The 14,536-nt window shown below is 46.2% G+C and overlaps 7 non-coding genes across 7 annotated transcripts; all 7 read left to right on the top strand.

The window, feature by feature from the left end:
- Positions 1-583: 583 nt before the first annotated feature.
- Positions 584-774, top strand: LOC130304415 (U2 spliceosomal RNA). Its single transcript, XR_008854185.1, has one exon. It is a non-coding gene; the product is annotated as a U2 spliceosomal RNA (small nuclear RNA).
- Positions 775-2,864: 2,090 nt separating this feature from the next.
- LOC130304414 (U2 spliceosomal RNA) lies at positions 2,865-3,055 on the top strand. The gene has a single exon (XR_008854184.1). It is a non-coding gene; the product is annotated as a U2 spliceosomal RNA (small nuclear RNA).
- A 2,093-nt stretch (positions 3,056-5,148) lies between these two features.
- On the top strand, positions 5,149-5,339 carry LOC130304413 (U2 spliceosomal RNA). Its single transcript, XR_008854183.1, has one exon. It is a non-coding gene; the product is annotated as a U2 spliceosomal RNA (small nuclear RNA).
- A 2,100-nt stretch (positions 5,340-7,439) lies between these two features.
- On the top strand, positions 7,440-7,630 carry LOC130304412 (U2 spliceosomal RNA). Its single transcript, XR_008854182.1, has one exon. It is a non-coding gene; the product is annotated as a U2 spliceosomal RNA (small nuclear RNA).
- Positions 7,631-9,723: 2,093 nt separating this feature from the next.
- Positions 9,724-9,914, top strand: LOC130304411 (U2 spliceosomal RNA). Its single transcript, XR_008854181.1, has one exon. It is a non-coding gene; the product is annotated as a U2 spliceosomal RNA (small nuclear RNA).
- Positions 9,915-11,998: 2,084 nt separating this feature from the next.
- Positions 11,999-12,189, top strand: LOC130304409 (U2 spliceosomal RNA). The gene has a single exon (XR_008854179.1). It is a non-coding gene; the product is annotated as a U2 spliceosomal RNA (small nuclear RNA).
- Positions 12,190-14,291: 2,102 nt separating this feature from the next.
- On the top strand, positions 14,292-14,482 carry LOC130304408 (U2 spliceosomal RNA). Its single transcript, XR_008854178.1, has one exon. It is a non-coding gene; the product is annotated as a U2 spliceosomal RNA (small nuclear RNA).
- Positions 14,483-14,536: the final 54 nt, after the last annotated feature.

Below are 14,536 nucleotides of genomic sequence, written 5' to 3'. Positions count from 1 at the left end.
ACAACAACAACCCAGCTTTGTTGTGTATGTAACCATAGGGATTTGTGATGTCACCTAGAACCTTCACATCAGCGACAGCTTTATGAGGAGCATCAGCACTGCTCTGCCTGAGCAGAACCATCACCGCCATAGGTTGTCAAATAACCCGGGTTTAACCCACACAGGTAAGTCCAATGGGGTGCAGGCATGTCCTCTATGCTTACAGCTTCCCGTGGGTGTTGGTTTGATACCGTTTGGGGACAGCCAAGGAGGCATCTGCAGGCAACAAAGGTAGGTGTGTGCTTGTGTGTGTGTTTCCTATGCAGATCCTAAGCCCAGTGTCACATGCAAGTAGGAGGAGTAAGAAGGGTTCCTGGCAAATCCGGGTTATGGATTGCATTTAAAAAGGCCCCGTGGGAGTGCAATGGGCCCCTGTCTTGCTGCTTAGCAATAATGGTATGGGTTTAGGTTCTGCTGTGTGTACTGGTGGTTGACTGCCCCCCAGCCCAGAGTGTGCATGGAAAATTGTCTGGCAGCCTCCCTGACAGCAAGCAGTGATAGTGCCCATGAAGGGCACCTTGTTGGGCCCGCCCCTTTCACGGTTATCGCTTCTCGGCCTTTTGGCTAAGATCAAGTGTAGTATCTGTTCTTATCAGTTTAATATCTGATACGTCCCCTATCTGGGGACCATATATTAAATGGATTTTTGAGAACGGGGGCCGATTTCGAAGCTTGCTTCCGTCGCCCTATGCATTGACCCGATATGGCAGTATCTTCGGGTACAGTGCACCACCCCCTTACAGGGTTAAAAAGAAAGATTCCTACTTTCATTGCTACCTGCTTGCTGGCTAGCCAGCTAGCCAGCCCTGTGGGCCTTGCTGCTGCTGCAGCCAAAAAACAAAAGGTGGTGCTGCTGCTGCTTCTGCTGCTTCTGCTTGTGTCTGGCCGCTGTTGGAGCGTCCAGGCACAGGACTTCTGCTGCTGCTGACTAAATGGCCTCCTTAATTGGATCATTTGAGTAGCCAGCACACCTGTGCAGGTAGGGCATGACATGATAGGCAGCTGCCTTGATAGCGGGTGGGTGCTGAATGTTCCTAATTGACAAAATAAGATTAATGCTTATGAAGAAATATAAAATCTCATCCCTTCCCCAATATCGCGCCACACCCCTACCCCTTAATTCCCTGGTTGAACTTGATGGACATATGTCTTTTTTCGACCGTACTAACTATGTAACTATGTAACATAACATGGGGGGGGGGGGGGGTCTCCTGGCTGTTCACACAGGTGTGTCATTGCTGTACATTGACCATGCATTGCTTCTGTGGTATTGCAAAGGCAAAGACAAATGCTTCCAGCCATCCATTGCACTAATGGATTGGTCATCAGCTGGCTGTCTATGTCCCGCATCAATATAGACCAAAGTACAGAGGGTTAGGCTATGCTATTGTGCACCTACCTGATGCATCAGAAGGTGCGAGGCCCTTGCTAAATTCTGTGCACAGACTTTGAGATCTATACTTTAGACTGTATCTAAACCTGCTCCAACATGGACTGACATTCTGGCCTACTTTCAGCCGATGCGACTTGTCTGTCGCTGAACAGTCGCTTTTTATGTATTCAGCACCTATGTATAATGTTGTAAAAATGCTCTAGAAGCTAAAGTCGCAGAAATGTCACACATATTTGGCCTGCAACTTTCTGTGCGACAAATTCAGACAGGAAAAATCAGTATAAATCCTTAGAAAATTATCCCCCAGTGTCTCCATCTGCTGGCGGTATTGAATAAGCATTGCTGCACTGATGGGGTATGCATTAGACGAAAAAAAAGAAGAAAAAGAAGAATAATACGCCCAGAAAAGAGGCGAAAAGGAGAAAAACGTAAAAAAACGTGAAAAAAAAGTAAGAGGAAGAGAAGGGAAAAAAAGGTGGAAATGGGTTTAAAAGTGATTTCGGCGGAGAAATATATATATATATATATATATATATATATATATATATATATATATATACGCGCACACACACACATATATATAAACGTATTCTCCGTTGAGATATTGCAGCCGCTGCTGTGTCCAGGCCCAGGAGCCTTAGCACTGTGCTGTGATGTCACTCAATACCACTGACATCACTAGGTGTAAACAACATCTCTCCTTTGCTGTGTATGTGACTATGGAGCTGTTTGGTGATGTCGTCTATTATGGCCTTCATAGAAGCAACAGGAGATTGTTGCATCCATCTAGAACCCTCAGAACTACAGTGCTATGATGTCACTCACTTCCACAGGCCTTGCAGAGTGTAAACAACAACAACCCAGCTTTGTTGTGTATGTAACCATAGGGATTTGTGATGTCACCTAGAACCTTCACAGCAGCGACAGCTTTATGAGGAGCATCAGCACTGCTCTGCCTGAGCAGAACCATCACCGCCATAGGTTGTCAAATAACCCGGGTTTAACCCACACAGGTAAGTCCAATGGGGTGCAGGCATGTCCTCTATGCTTACAGCTTCCCGTGGGTGTTGGTTTGATACCGTTTGGGGACAGCCAAGGAGGCATCTGCAGGCAACAAAGGTAGGTGTGTGCTTGTGTGTGTGTTTCCTATGCAGATCCTAAGCCCAGTGTCACATGCAAGTAGGAGGAGTAAGAAGGGTTCCTGGCAAATCCGGGTTATGGATTGCATTTAAAAAGGCCCCGTGGGAGTGCAATGGGCCCCTGTCTTGCTGCTTAGCAATAATGGTATGGGTTTAGGTTCTGCTGTGTGTACTGGTGGTTGACTGCCCCCCAGCCCAGAGTGTGCATGGAAAATTGTCTGGCAGCCTCCCTGACAGCAAGCAGTGATAGTGCCCATGAAGGGCACCTTGTTGGGCCCGCCCCTTTCACGGTTATCGCTTCTCGGCCTTTTGGCTAAGATCAAGTGTAGTATCTGTTCTTATCAGTTTAATATCTGATACGTCCCCTATCTGGGGACCATATATTAAATGGATTTTTGAGAACGGGGGCCGATTTCGAAGCTTGCTTCCGTCGCCCTATGCATTGACCCGATATGGCAGTATCTTCGGGTACAGTGCACCACCCCCTTACAGGGTTAAAAAGAAAGATTCCTACTTTCATTGCTACCTGCTTGCTGGCTAGCCAGCTAGCCAGCCCTGTGGGCCTTGCTGCTGCTGCAGCCAAAAAACAAAAGGTGGTGCTGCTGCTGCTTCTGCTGCTTCTGCTTCTGCTTGTGTCTGTCCGCTGTTGGAGCGTCCAGGCACAGGACTTCTGCTGCTGCTGACTAAATGGCCTCCTTAATTGGATCATTTGAGTAGCCAGCACACCTGTGCAGGTAGGGCATGACATGATAGGCAGCTGCCTTGATAGCGGGTGGGTGCTGAATGTTCCTAATTGACAAAATAAGATTAATGCTTATGAAGAAATATAAAATCTCATCCCTTCCCCAATATCGCGCCACACCCCTACCCCTTAATTCCCTGGTTGAACTTGATGGACATATGTCTTTTTTCGACCGTACTAACTATGTAACTATGTAACATAACATGGGGGGGGGGGGGGGTCTCCTGGCTGTTCACACAGGTGTGTCATTGCTGTACATTGACCATGCATTGCTTCTGTGGTATTGCAAAGGCAAAGACAAATGCTTCCAGCCATCCATTGCACTAATGGATTGGTCATCAGCTGGCTGTCTATGTCCCGCATCAATATAGACCAAAGTACAGAGGGTTAGGCTATGCTATTGTGCACCTACCTGATGCATCAGAAGGTGCGAGGCCCTTGCTAAATTCTGTGCACAGACTTTGAGATCTATACTTTAGACTGTATCTAAACCTGCTCCAACATGGACTGACATTCTGGCCTACTTTCAGCCGATGCGACTTGTCTGTCGCTGAACAGTCGCTTTTTATGTATTCAGCACCTATGTATAATGTTGTAAAAATGCTCTAGAAGCTAAAGTCGCAGAAATGTCACACATATTTGGCCTGCAACTTTCTGTGCGACAAATTCAGACAGGAAAAATCAGTATAAATCCTTAGAAAATTATCCCCCAGTGTCTCCATCTGCTGGCGGTATTGAATAAGCATTGCTGCACTGATGGGGTATGCATTAGACGAAAAAAAAAGAAGAAAAAGAAGAATAATACGCCCAGAAAAGAGGCGAAAAGGAGAAAAACGTAAAAAAACATGAAAAAAAAGTAAGAGGAAGAGAAGGGAAAAAAAGGTGGAAATGGGTTTAAAAGTGATTTCGGCGGAGAAATATATATATATATATATATATATATATATATATATATATATATACGCGCACACACACACATATATATAAACGTATTCTCCGTTGAGATATTGCAGCCGCTGCTGTGTCCAGGCCCAGGAGCCTTAGCACTGTGCTGTGATGTCACTCAATACCACTGACATCACTAGGTGTAAACAACATCTCTCCTTTGCTGTGTATGTGACTATGGAGCTGTTTGGTGATGTCGTCTATTATGGCCTTCATAGAAGCAACAGGAGATTGTTGCATCCATCTAGAACCCTCAGAACTACAGTGCTATGATGTCTCTCACTTCCACAGGCCTTGCAGAGTGTAAACAACAACAACCCAGCTTTGTTGTGTATGTAACCATAGGGATTTGTGATGTCACCTAGAACCTTCACAGCAGCGACAGCTTTATGAGGAGCATCAGCACTGCTCTGCCTGAGCAGAACCATCACCGCCATAGGTTGTCAAATAACCCGGGTTTAACCCACACAGGTAAGTCCAATGGGGTGCAGGCATGTCCTCTATGCTTACAGCTTCCCGTGGGTGTTGGTTTGATACCGTTTGGGGACAGCCAAGGAGGCATCTGCAGGCAACAAAGGTAGGTGTGTGCTTGTGTGTGTGTTTCCTATGCAGATCCTAAGCCCAGTGTCACATGCAAGTAGGAGGAGTAAGAAGGGTTCCTGGCAAATCCGGGTTATGGATTGCATTTAAAAAGGCCCCGTGGGAGTGCAATGGGCCCCTGTCTTGCTGCTTAGCAATAATGGTATGGGTTTAGGTTCTGCTGTGTGTACTGGTGGTTGACTGCCCCCCAGCCCAGAGTGTGCATGGAAAATTGTCTGGCAGCCTCCCTGACAGCAAGCAGTGATAGTGCCCATGAAGGGCACCTTGTTGGGCCCGCCCCTTTCACGGTTATCGCTTCTCGGCCTTTTGGCTAAGATCAAGTGTAGTATCTGTTCTTATCAGTTTAATATCTGATACGTCCCCTATCTGGGGACCATATATTAAATGGATTTTTGAGAACGGGGGCCGATTTCGAAGCTTGCTTCCGTCGCCCTATGCATTGACCCGATATGGCAGTATCTTCGGGTACAGTGCACCACCCCCTTACAGGGTTAAAAAGAAAGATTCCTACTTTCATTGCTACCTGCTTGCTGGCTAGCCAGCTAGCCAGCCCTGTGGGCCTTGCTGCTGCTGCAGCCAAAAAACAAAAGGTGGTGCTGCTGCTGCTTCTGCTGCTTCTGCTTCTGCTTGTGTCTGGCCGCTGTTGGAGCGTCCAGGCACAGGACTTCTGCTGCTGCTGACTAAATGGCCTCCTTAATTGGATCATTTGAGTAGCCAGCACACCTGTGCAGGTAGGGCATGACATGATAGGCAGCTGCCTTGATAGCGGGTGGGTGCTGAATGTTCCTAATTGACAAAATAAGATTAATGCTTATGAAGAAATATAAAATCTCATCCCTTCCCCAATATCGCGCCACACCCCTACCCCTTAATTCCCTGGTTGAACTTGATGGACATATGTCTTTTTTCGACCGTACTAACTATGTAACTATGTAACATAACATGGGGGGGGGGGGGGGTCTCCTGGCTTTTCACACAGGTGTGTCATTGCTGTACATTGACCATGCATTGCTTCTGTGGTATTGCAAAGGCAAAGACAAATGCTTCCAGCCATCCATTGCACTAATGGATTGGTCATCAGCTGGCTGTCTATGTCCCGCATCAATATAGACCAAAGTACAGAGGGTTAGGCTATGCTATTGTGCACCTACCTGATGCATCAGAAGGTGCGAGGCCCTTGCTAAATTCTGTGCACAGACTTTGAGATCTATACTTTAGACTGTATCTAAACCTGCTCCAACATGGACTGACATTCTGGCCTACTTTCAGCCGATGCGACTTGTCTGTCGCTGAACAGTCGCTTTTTATGTATTCAGCACCTATGTATAATGTTGTAAAAATGCTCTAGAAGCTAAAGTCGCAGAAATGTCACACATATTTGGCCTGCAACTTTCTGTGCGACAAATTCAGACAGGAAAAATCAGTATAAATCCTTAGAAAATTATCCCCCAGTGTCTCCATCTGCTGGCGGTATTGAATAAGCATTGCTGCACTGATGGGGTATGCATTAGACGAAAAAAAAGAAGAAAAAGAAGAATAATACGCCCAGAAAAGAGGCGAAAAGGAGAAAAACGTAAAAAAACGTGAGAAAAAAAAGTAAGAGGAAGAGAAGGGAAAAAAAGGTGGAAATGGGTTTAAAAGTGATTTCGGCGGAGAAATATATATATATATATATATATATATATATATATATATATATATATATATACGCGCACACACACACATATATATAAACGGATTCTCCGTTGAGATATTGCAGCCGCTGCTGTGTCCAGGCCCAGGAGCCTTAGCACTGTGCTGTCATGTCACTCAATACCACTGACATCACTAGGTGTAAACAACATCTCTCCTTTGCTGTGTATGTGACTATGGAGCTGTTTGGTGATGTCGTCTATTATGGCCTTCATAGAAGCAACAGGAGATTGTTGCATCCATCTAGAACCCTCAGAACTACAGTGCTATGATGTCACTCACTTCCACAGGCCTTGCAGAGTGTAAACAACAACAACCCAGCTTTGTTGTGTATGTAACCATAGGAATTTGTGATGTCACCTAGAACCTTCACAGCAGCGACAGCTTTATGAGGAGCATCAGCACTGCTCTGCCTGAGCAGAACCATCACCGCCATAGGTTGTCAAATAACCCGGGTTTAACCCACACAGGTAAGTCCAATGGGGTGCAGGCATGTCCTCTATGCTTACAGCTTCCCGTGGGTGTTGGTTTGATACCGTTTGGGGACAGCCAAGGAGGCATCTGCAGGCAACAAAGGTAGGTGTGTGCTTGTGTGTGTGTTTCCTATGCAGATCCTAAGCCCAGTGTCACATGCAAGTAGGAGGAGTAAGAAGGGTTCCTGGCAAATCCGGGTTATGGATTGCATTTAAAAAGGCCCCGTGGGAGTGCAATGGGCCCCTGTCTTGCTGCTTAGCAATAATGGTATGGGTTTAGGTTCTGCTGTGTGTACTGGTGGTTGACTGCCCCCCAGCCCAGAGTGTGCATGGAAAATTGTCTGGCAGCCTCCCTGACAGCAAGCAGTGATAGTGCCCATGAAGGGCACCTTGTTGGGCCCGCCCCTTTCACGGTTATCGCTTCTCGGCCTTTTGGCTAAGATCAAGTGTAGTATCTGTTCTTATCAGTTTAATATCTGATACGTCCCCTATCTGGGGACCATATATTAAATGGATTTTTGAGAACGGGGGCCGATTTCGAAGCTTGCTTCCGTCGCCCTATGCATTGACCCGATATGGCAGTATCTTCGGGTACAGTGCACCACCCCCTTACAGGGTTAAAAAGAAAGATTCCTACTTTCATTGCTACCTGCTTGCTGGCTAGCCAGCTAGCCAGCCCTGTGGGCCTTGCTGCTGCTGCAGCCAAAAAACAAAAGGTGGTGCTGCTGCTGCTTCTGCTGCTTCTGCTTCTGCTTGTGTCTGGCCGCTGTTGGAGCGTCCAGGCACAGGACTTCTGCTGCTGCTGACTAAATGGCCTCCTTAATTGGATCATTTGAGTAGCCAGCACACCTGTGCAGGTAGGGCATGACATGATAGGCAGCTGCCTTGATAGCGGGTGGGTGCTGAATGTTCCTAATTGACAAAATAAGATTAATGCTTATGAAGAAATATAAAATCTCATCCCTTCCCCAATATCGCGCCACACCCCTACCCCTTAATTCCCTGGTTGAACTTGATGGACATATGTCTTTTTTCGACCGTACTAACTATGTAACTATGTAACATAACATGGGGGGGGGGGGGGTCTCCTGGCTGTTCACACAGGTGTGTCATTGCTGTACATTGACCATGCATTGCTTCTGTGGTATTGCAAAGGCAAAGACAAATGCTTCCAGCCATCCATTGCACTAATGGATTGGTCATCAGCTGGCTGTCTATGTCCCGCATCAATATAGACCAAAGTACAGAGGGTTAGGCTATGCTATTGTGCACCTACCTGATGCATCAGAAGGTGCGAGGCCCTTGCTAAATTCTGTGCACAGACTTTGAGATCTATACTTTAGACTGTATCTAAACCTGCTCCAACATGGACTGACATTCTGGCCTACTTTCAGCCGATGCGACTTGTCTGTCGCTGAACAGTCGCTTTTTATGTATTCAGCACCTATGTATAATGTTGTAAAAATGCTCTAGAAGCTAAAGTCGCAGAAATGTCACACATATTTGGCCTGCAACTTTCTGTGCGACAAATTCAGACAGGAAAAATCAGTATAAATCCTTAGAAAATTATCCCCCAGTGTCTCCATCTGCTGGCGGTATTGAATAAGCATTGCTGCACTGATGGGGTATGCATTAGACGAAAAAAAAGAAGAAAAAGAAGAATAATACGCCCAGAAAAGAGGCGAAAAGGAGAAAAACGTAAAAAAACGTGAAAAAAAAGTAAGAGGAAGAGAAGGGAAAAAAAGGTGGAAATGGGTTTAAAAGTGATTTCGGCGGAGAAATATATATATATATATATTTATATATATATATATATATATATATACGCGCACACACACACATATATATAAACGTATTCTCCGTTGAGATATTGCAGCCGCTGCTGTGTCCAGGCCCAGGAGCCTTAGCACTGTGCTGTGATGTCACTCAATACCACTGACATCACTAGGTGTAAACAACACATCTCTCCTTTGCTGTGTATGTGACTATGGAGCTGTTTGGTGATGTCGTCTATTATGGCCTTCATAGAAGCAACAGGAGATTGTTGCATCCATCTAGAACCCTCAGAACTACAGTGCTATGATGTCACTCACTTCCACAGGCCTTGCAGAGTGTAAACAACAACAACCCAGCTTTGTTGTGTATGTAACCATAGGGATTTGTGATGTCACCTAGAACCTTCACAGCAGCGACAGCTTTATGAGGAGCATCAGCACTGCTCTGCCTGAGCAGAACCATCACCGCCATAGGTTGTCAAATAACCCGGGTTTAACCCACACAGGTAAGTCCAATGGGGTGCAGGCATGTCCTCTATGCTTACAGCTTCCCGTGGGTGTTGGTTTGATACCGTTTGGGGACAGCCAAGGAGGCATCTGCAGGCAACAAAGGTAGGTGTGTGCTTGTGTGTGTGTTTCCTATGCAGATCCTAAGCCCAGTGTCACATGCAAGTAGGAGGAGTAAGAAGGGTTCCTGGCAAATCCGGGTTATGGATTGCATTTAAAAAGGCCCCGTGGGAGTGCAATGGGCCCCTGTCTTGCTGCTTAGCAATAATGGTATGGGTTTAGGTTCTGCTGTGTGTACTGGTGGTTGACTGCCCCCCAGCCCAGAGTGTGCATGGAAAATTGTCTGGCAGCCTCCCTGACAGCAAGCAGTGATAGTGCCCATGAAGGGCACCTTGTTGGGCCCGCCCCTTTCACGGTTATCGCTTCTCGGCCTTTTGGCTAAGATCAAGTGTAGTATCTGTTCTTATCAGTTTAATATCTGATACGTCCCCTATCTGGGGACCATATATTAAATGGATTTTTGAGAACGGGGGCCGATTTCGAAGCTTGCTTCCGTCGCCCTATGCATTGACCCGATATGGCAGTATCTTCGGGTACAGTGCACCACCCCCTTACAGGGTTAAAAAGAAAGATTCCTACTTTCATTGCTACCTGCTTGCTGGCTAGCCAGCTAGCCAGCCCTGTGGGCCTTGCTGCTGCTGCAGCCAAAAAACAAAAGGTGGTGCTGCTGCTGCTTCTGCTGCTTCTGCTTCTGCTTGTGTCTGGCCGCTGTTGGAGCGTCCAGGCACAGGACTTCTGCTGCTGCTGACTAAATGGCCTCCTTAATTGGATCATTTGAGTAGCCAGCACACCTGTGCAGGTAGGGCATGACATGATAGGCAGCTGCCTTGATAGCGGGTGGGTGCTGAATGTTCCTAATTGACAAAATAAGATTAATGCTTATGAAGAAATATAAAATCTCATCCCTTCCCCAATATCGCGCCACACCCCTACCCCTTAATTCCCTGGTTGAACTTGATGGACATATGTCTTTTTTCGACCGTACTAACTATGTAACTATGTAACATAACATGGGGGGGGGGGTCTCCTGGCTGTTCACACAGGTGTGTCATTGCTGTACATTGACCATGCATTGCTTCTGTGGTATTGCAAAGGCAAAGACAAATGCTTCCAGCCATCCATTGCACTAATGGATTGGTCATCAGCTGGCTGTCTATGTCCCGCATCAATATAGACCAAAGTACAGAGGGTTAGGCTATGCTATTGTGCACCTACCTGATGCATCAGAAGGTGCGAGGCCCTTGCTAAATTCTGTGCACAGACTTTGAGATCTATACTTTAGACTGTATCTAAACCTGCTCCAACATGGACTGACATTCTGGCCTACTTTCAGCCGATGCGACTTGTCTGTCGCTGAACAGTCGCTTTTTATGTATTCAGCACCTATGTATAATGTTGTAAAAATGCTCTAGAAGCTAAAGTCGCAGAAATGTCACACATATTTGGCCTGCAACTTTCTGTGCGACAAATTCAGACAGGAAAAATCAGTATAAATCCTTAGAAAATTATCCCCCAGTGTCTCCATCTGCTGGCGGTATTGAATAAGCATTGCTGCACTGATGGGGTATGCATTAGACGAAAAAAAAGAAGAAAAAGAAGAATAATATGCCCAGAAAAGAGGCGAAAAGGAGAAAAACGTAAAAAAACGTGAAAAAAAAGTAAGAGGAAGAGAAGGGAAAAAAAGGTGGAAATGGGTTTAAAAGTGATTTCGGCGGAGAAATATATATATATATATATATATATATATATATATATATATACGCGCACACACACACATATATATAAACGTATTCTCCGTTGAGATATTGCAGCCGCTGCTGTGTCCAGGCCCAGGAGCCTTAGCACTGTGCTGTGATGTCACTCAATACCACTGACATCACTAGGTGTAAACAACATCTCTCCTTTGCTGTGTATGTGACTATGGAGCTGTTTGGTGATGTCGTCTATTATGGCCTTCATAGAAGCAACAGGAGATTGTTGCATCCATCTAGAACCCTCAGAACTACAGTGCTATGATGTCACTCACTTCCACAGGCCTTGCAGAGTGTAAACAACAACAACCCAGCTTTGTTGTGTATGTAACCATAGGGATTTGTGATGTCACCTAGAACCTTCACAGCAGCGACAGCTTTATGAGGAGCATCAGCACTGCTCTGCCTGAGCAGAACCATCACCGCCATAGGTTGTCAAATAACCCGGGTTTAACCCACACAGGTAAGTCCAATGGGGTGCAGGCATGTCCTCTATGCTTACAGCTTCCCGTGGGTGTTGGTTTGATACCGTTTGGGGACAGCCAAGGAGGCATCTGCAGGCAAGAAAGGTAGGTGTGTGCTTGTGTGTGTGTTTCCTATGCAGATCCTAAGCCCAGTGTCACATGCAAGTAGGAGGAGTAAGAAGGGTTCCTGGCAAATCCGGGTTATGGATTGCATTTAAAAAGGCCCCGTGGGAGTGCAATGGGCCCCTGTCTTGCTGCTTAGCAATAATGGTATGGGTTTAGGTTCTGCTGTGTGTACTGGTGGTTGACTGCCCCCCAGCCCAGAGTGTGCATGGAAAATTGTCTGGCAGCCTCCCTGACAGCAAGCAGTGATAGTGCCCATGAAGGGCACCTTGTTGGGCCCGCCCCTTTCACGGTTATCGCTTCTCGGCCTTTTGGCTAAGATCAAGTGTAGTATCTGTTCTTATCAGTTTAATATCTGATACGTCCCCTATCTGGGGACCATATATTAAATGGATTTTTGAGAACGGGGGCCGATTTCGAAGCTTGCTTCCGTCGCCCTATGCATTGACCCGATATGGCAGTATCTTCGGGTACAGTGCACCACCCCCTTACAGGGTTAAAAAGAAAGATTCCTACTTTCATTGCTACCTGCTTGCTGGCTAGCCAGCTAGCCAGCCCTGTGGGCCTTGCTGCTGCTGCAGCCAAAAAACAAAAGGTGGTGCTGCTGCTGCTTCTGCTGCTTCTGCTTCTGCTTGTGTCTGGCCGCTGTTGGAGCGTCCAGGCACAGGACTTCTGCTGCTGCTGACTAAATGGCCTCCTTAATTGGATCATTTGAGTAGCCAGCACACCTGTGCAGGTAGGGCATGACATGATAGGCAGCTGCCTTGATAGCGGGTGGGTGCTGAATGTTCCTAATTGACAAAATAAGATTAATGCTTATGAAGAAATATAAAATCTCATCCCTTCCCCAATATCGCGCCACACCCCTACCCCTTAATTCCCTGGTTGAACTTGATGGACATATGTCTTTTTTCGACCGTACTAACTATGTAACTATGTAACATAACATGGGGGGGGGGGGGGGGGGGGCTCTCCTGGCTGTTCACACAGGTGTGTCATTGCTGTACATTGACCATGCATTGCTTCTGTGGTATTGCAAAGGCAAAGACAAATGCTTCCAGCCATCCATTGCACTAATGGATTGGTCATCAGCTGGCTGTCTATGTCCCGCATCAATATAGACCAAAGTACAGAGGGTTAGGCTATGCTATTGTGCACCTACCTGATGCATCAGAAGGTGCGAGGCCCTTGCTAAATTCTGTGCACAGACTTTGAGATCTATACTTTAGACTGTATCTAAACCTGCTCCAACATGGACTGACATTCTGGCCTACTTTCAGCCGATGCGACTTGTCTGTCGCTGAACAGTCGCTTTTTATGTATTCAGCACCTATGTATAATGTTGTAAAAATGCTCTAGAAGCTAAAGTCGCAGAAATGTCACACATATTTGGCCTGCAACTTTCTGTGCGACAAATTCAGACAGGAAAAATCAGTATAAATCCTTAGAAAATTATCCCCCAGTGTCTCCATCTGCTGGCGGTATTGAATAAGCATTGCTGCACTGATGGGGTATGCATTAGACGAAAAAAAAGAAGAAAAAGAAGAATAATACGCCCAGAAAAGAGGCGAAAAGGAGAAAAACGTAAAAAAACGTGAAAAAAAAGTAAGAGGAAGAGAAGGGAAAAAAAGGTGGAAATGGGTTTAAAAGTGATTTCGGCGGAGAAATATATATATATATATATATATATATATATATATATATATATATATATACGCGCACACACACACATATATATAAACGTATTCTCCGTTGAGATATTGCAGCCGCTGCTGTGTCCAGGCCCAGGAGCCTTAGCACTGTGCTGTGATGTCACTCAATACCACTGACATCACTAGGTGTAAACAACATCTCTCCTTTGCTGTGTATGTGACTATGGAGCTGTTTGGTGATGTCGTCTATTATGGCCTTCATAGAAGCAACAGGAGATTGTTGCATCCATCTAGAACCCTCAGAACTACAGTGCTATGATGTCACTCACTTCCACAGGCCTTGCAGAGTGTAAACAACAACAACCCAGCTTTGTTGTGTATGTAACCATAGGGATTTGTGATGTCACCTAGAACCTTCACAGCAGCGACAGCTTTATGAGGAGCATCAGCACTGCTCTGCCTGAGCAGAACCATCACCGCCATAGGTTGTCAAATAACCCGGGTTTAACCCACACAGGTAAGTCCAATGGGGTGCAGGCATGTCCTCTATGCTTACAGCTTCCCGTGGGTGTTGGTTTGATACCGTTTGGGGACAGCCAAGGAGGCATCTGCAGGCAACAAAGGTAGGTGTGTGCTTGTGTGTGTGTTTCCTATGCAGATCCTAAGCCCAGTGTCACATGCAAGTAGGAGGAGTAAGAAGGGTTCCTGGCAAATCCGGGTTATGGATTGCATTTAAAAAGGCCCCGTGGGAGTGCAATGGGCCCCTGTCTTGCTGCTTAGCAATAATGGTATGGGTTTAGGTTCTGCTGTGTGTACTGGTGGTTGACTGCCCCCCAGCCCAGAGTGTGCATGGAAAATTGTCTGGCAGCCTCCCTGACAGCAAGCAGTGATAGTGCCCATGAAGGGCACCTTGTTGGGCCCGCCCCTTTCACGGTTATCGCTTCTCGGCCTTTTGGCTAAGATCAAGTGTAGTATCTGTTCTTATCAGTTTAATATCTGATACGTCCCCTATCTGGGGACCATATATTAAATGGATTTTTGAGAACGGGGGCCGATTTCGAAGCTTGCTTCCGTCGCCCTATGCATTGACCCGATATGGCAGTATCTTCGGGTACAGTGCACCACCCCCTTACAGGGTTAAAAAGAAAGATTCCTACTTTCATTGCTACCTGCTTGCTGGC

Source organism: Hyla sarda, unplaced genomic scaffold (genome assembly GCF_029499605.1).
Source record: "Hyla sarda isolate aHylSar1 unplaced genomic scaffold, aHylSar1.hap1 scaffold_1272, whole genome shotgun sequence".
In the NCBI taxonomy this organism is placed as follows: domain Eukaryota; kingdom Metazoa; phylum Chordata; class Amphibia; order Anura; family Hylidae; genus Hyla; species Hyla sarda.
Note: the sequence above shows the minus strand (reverse complement) of the source record. Positions and strands in the feature narration are given on the sequence as shown.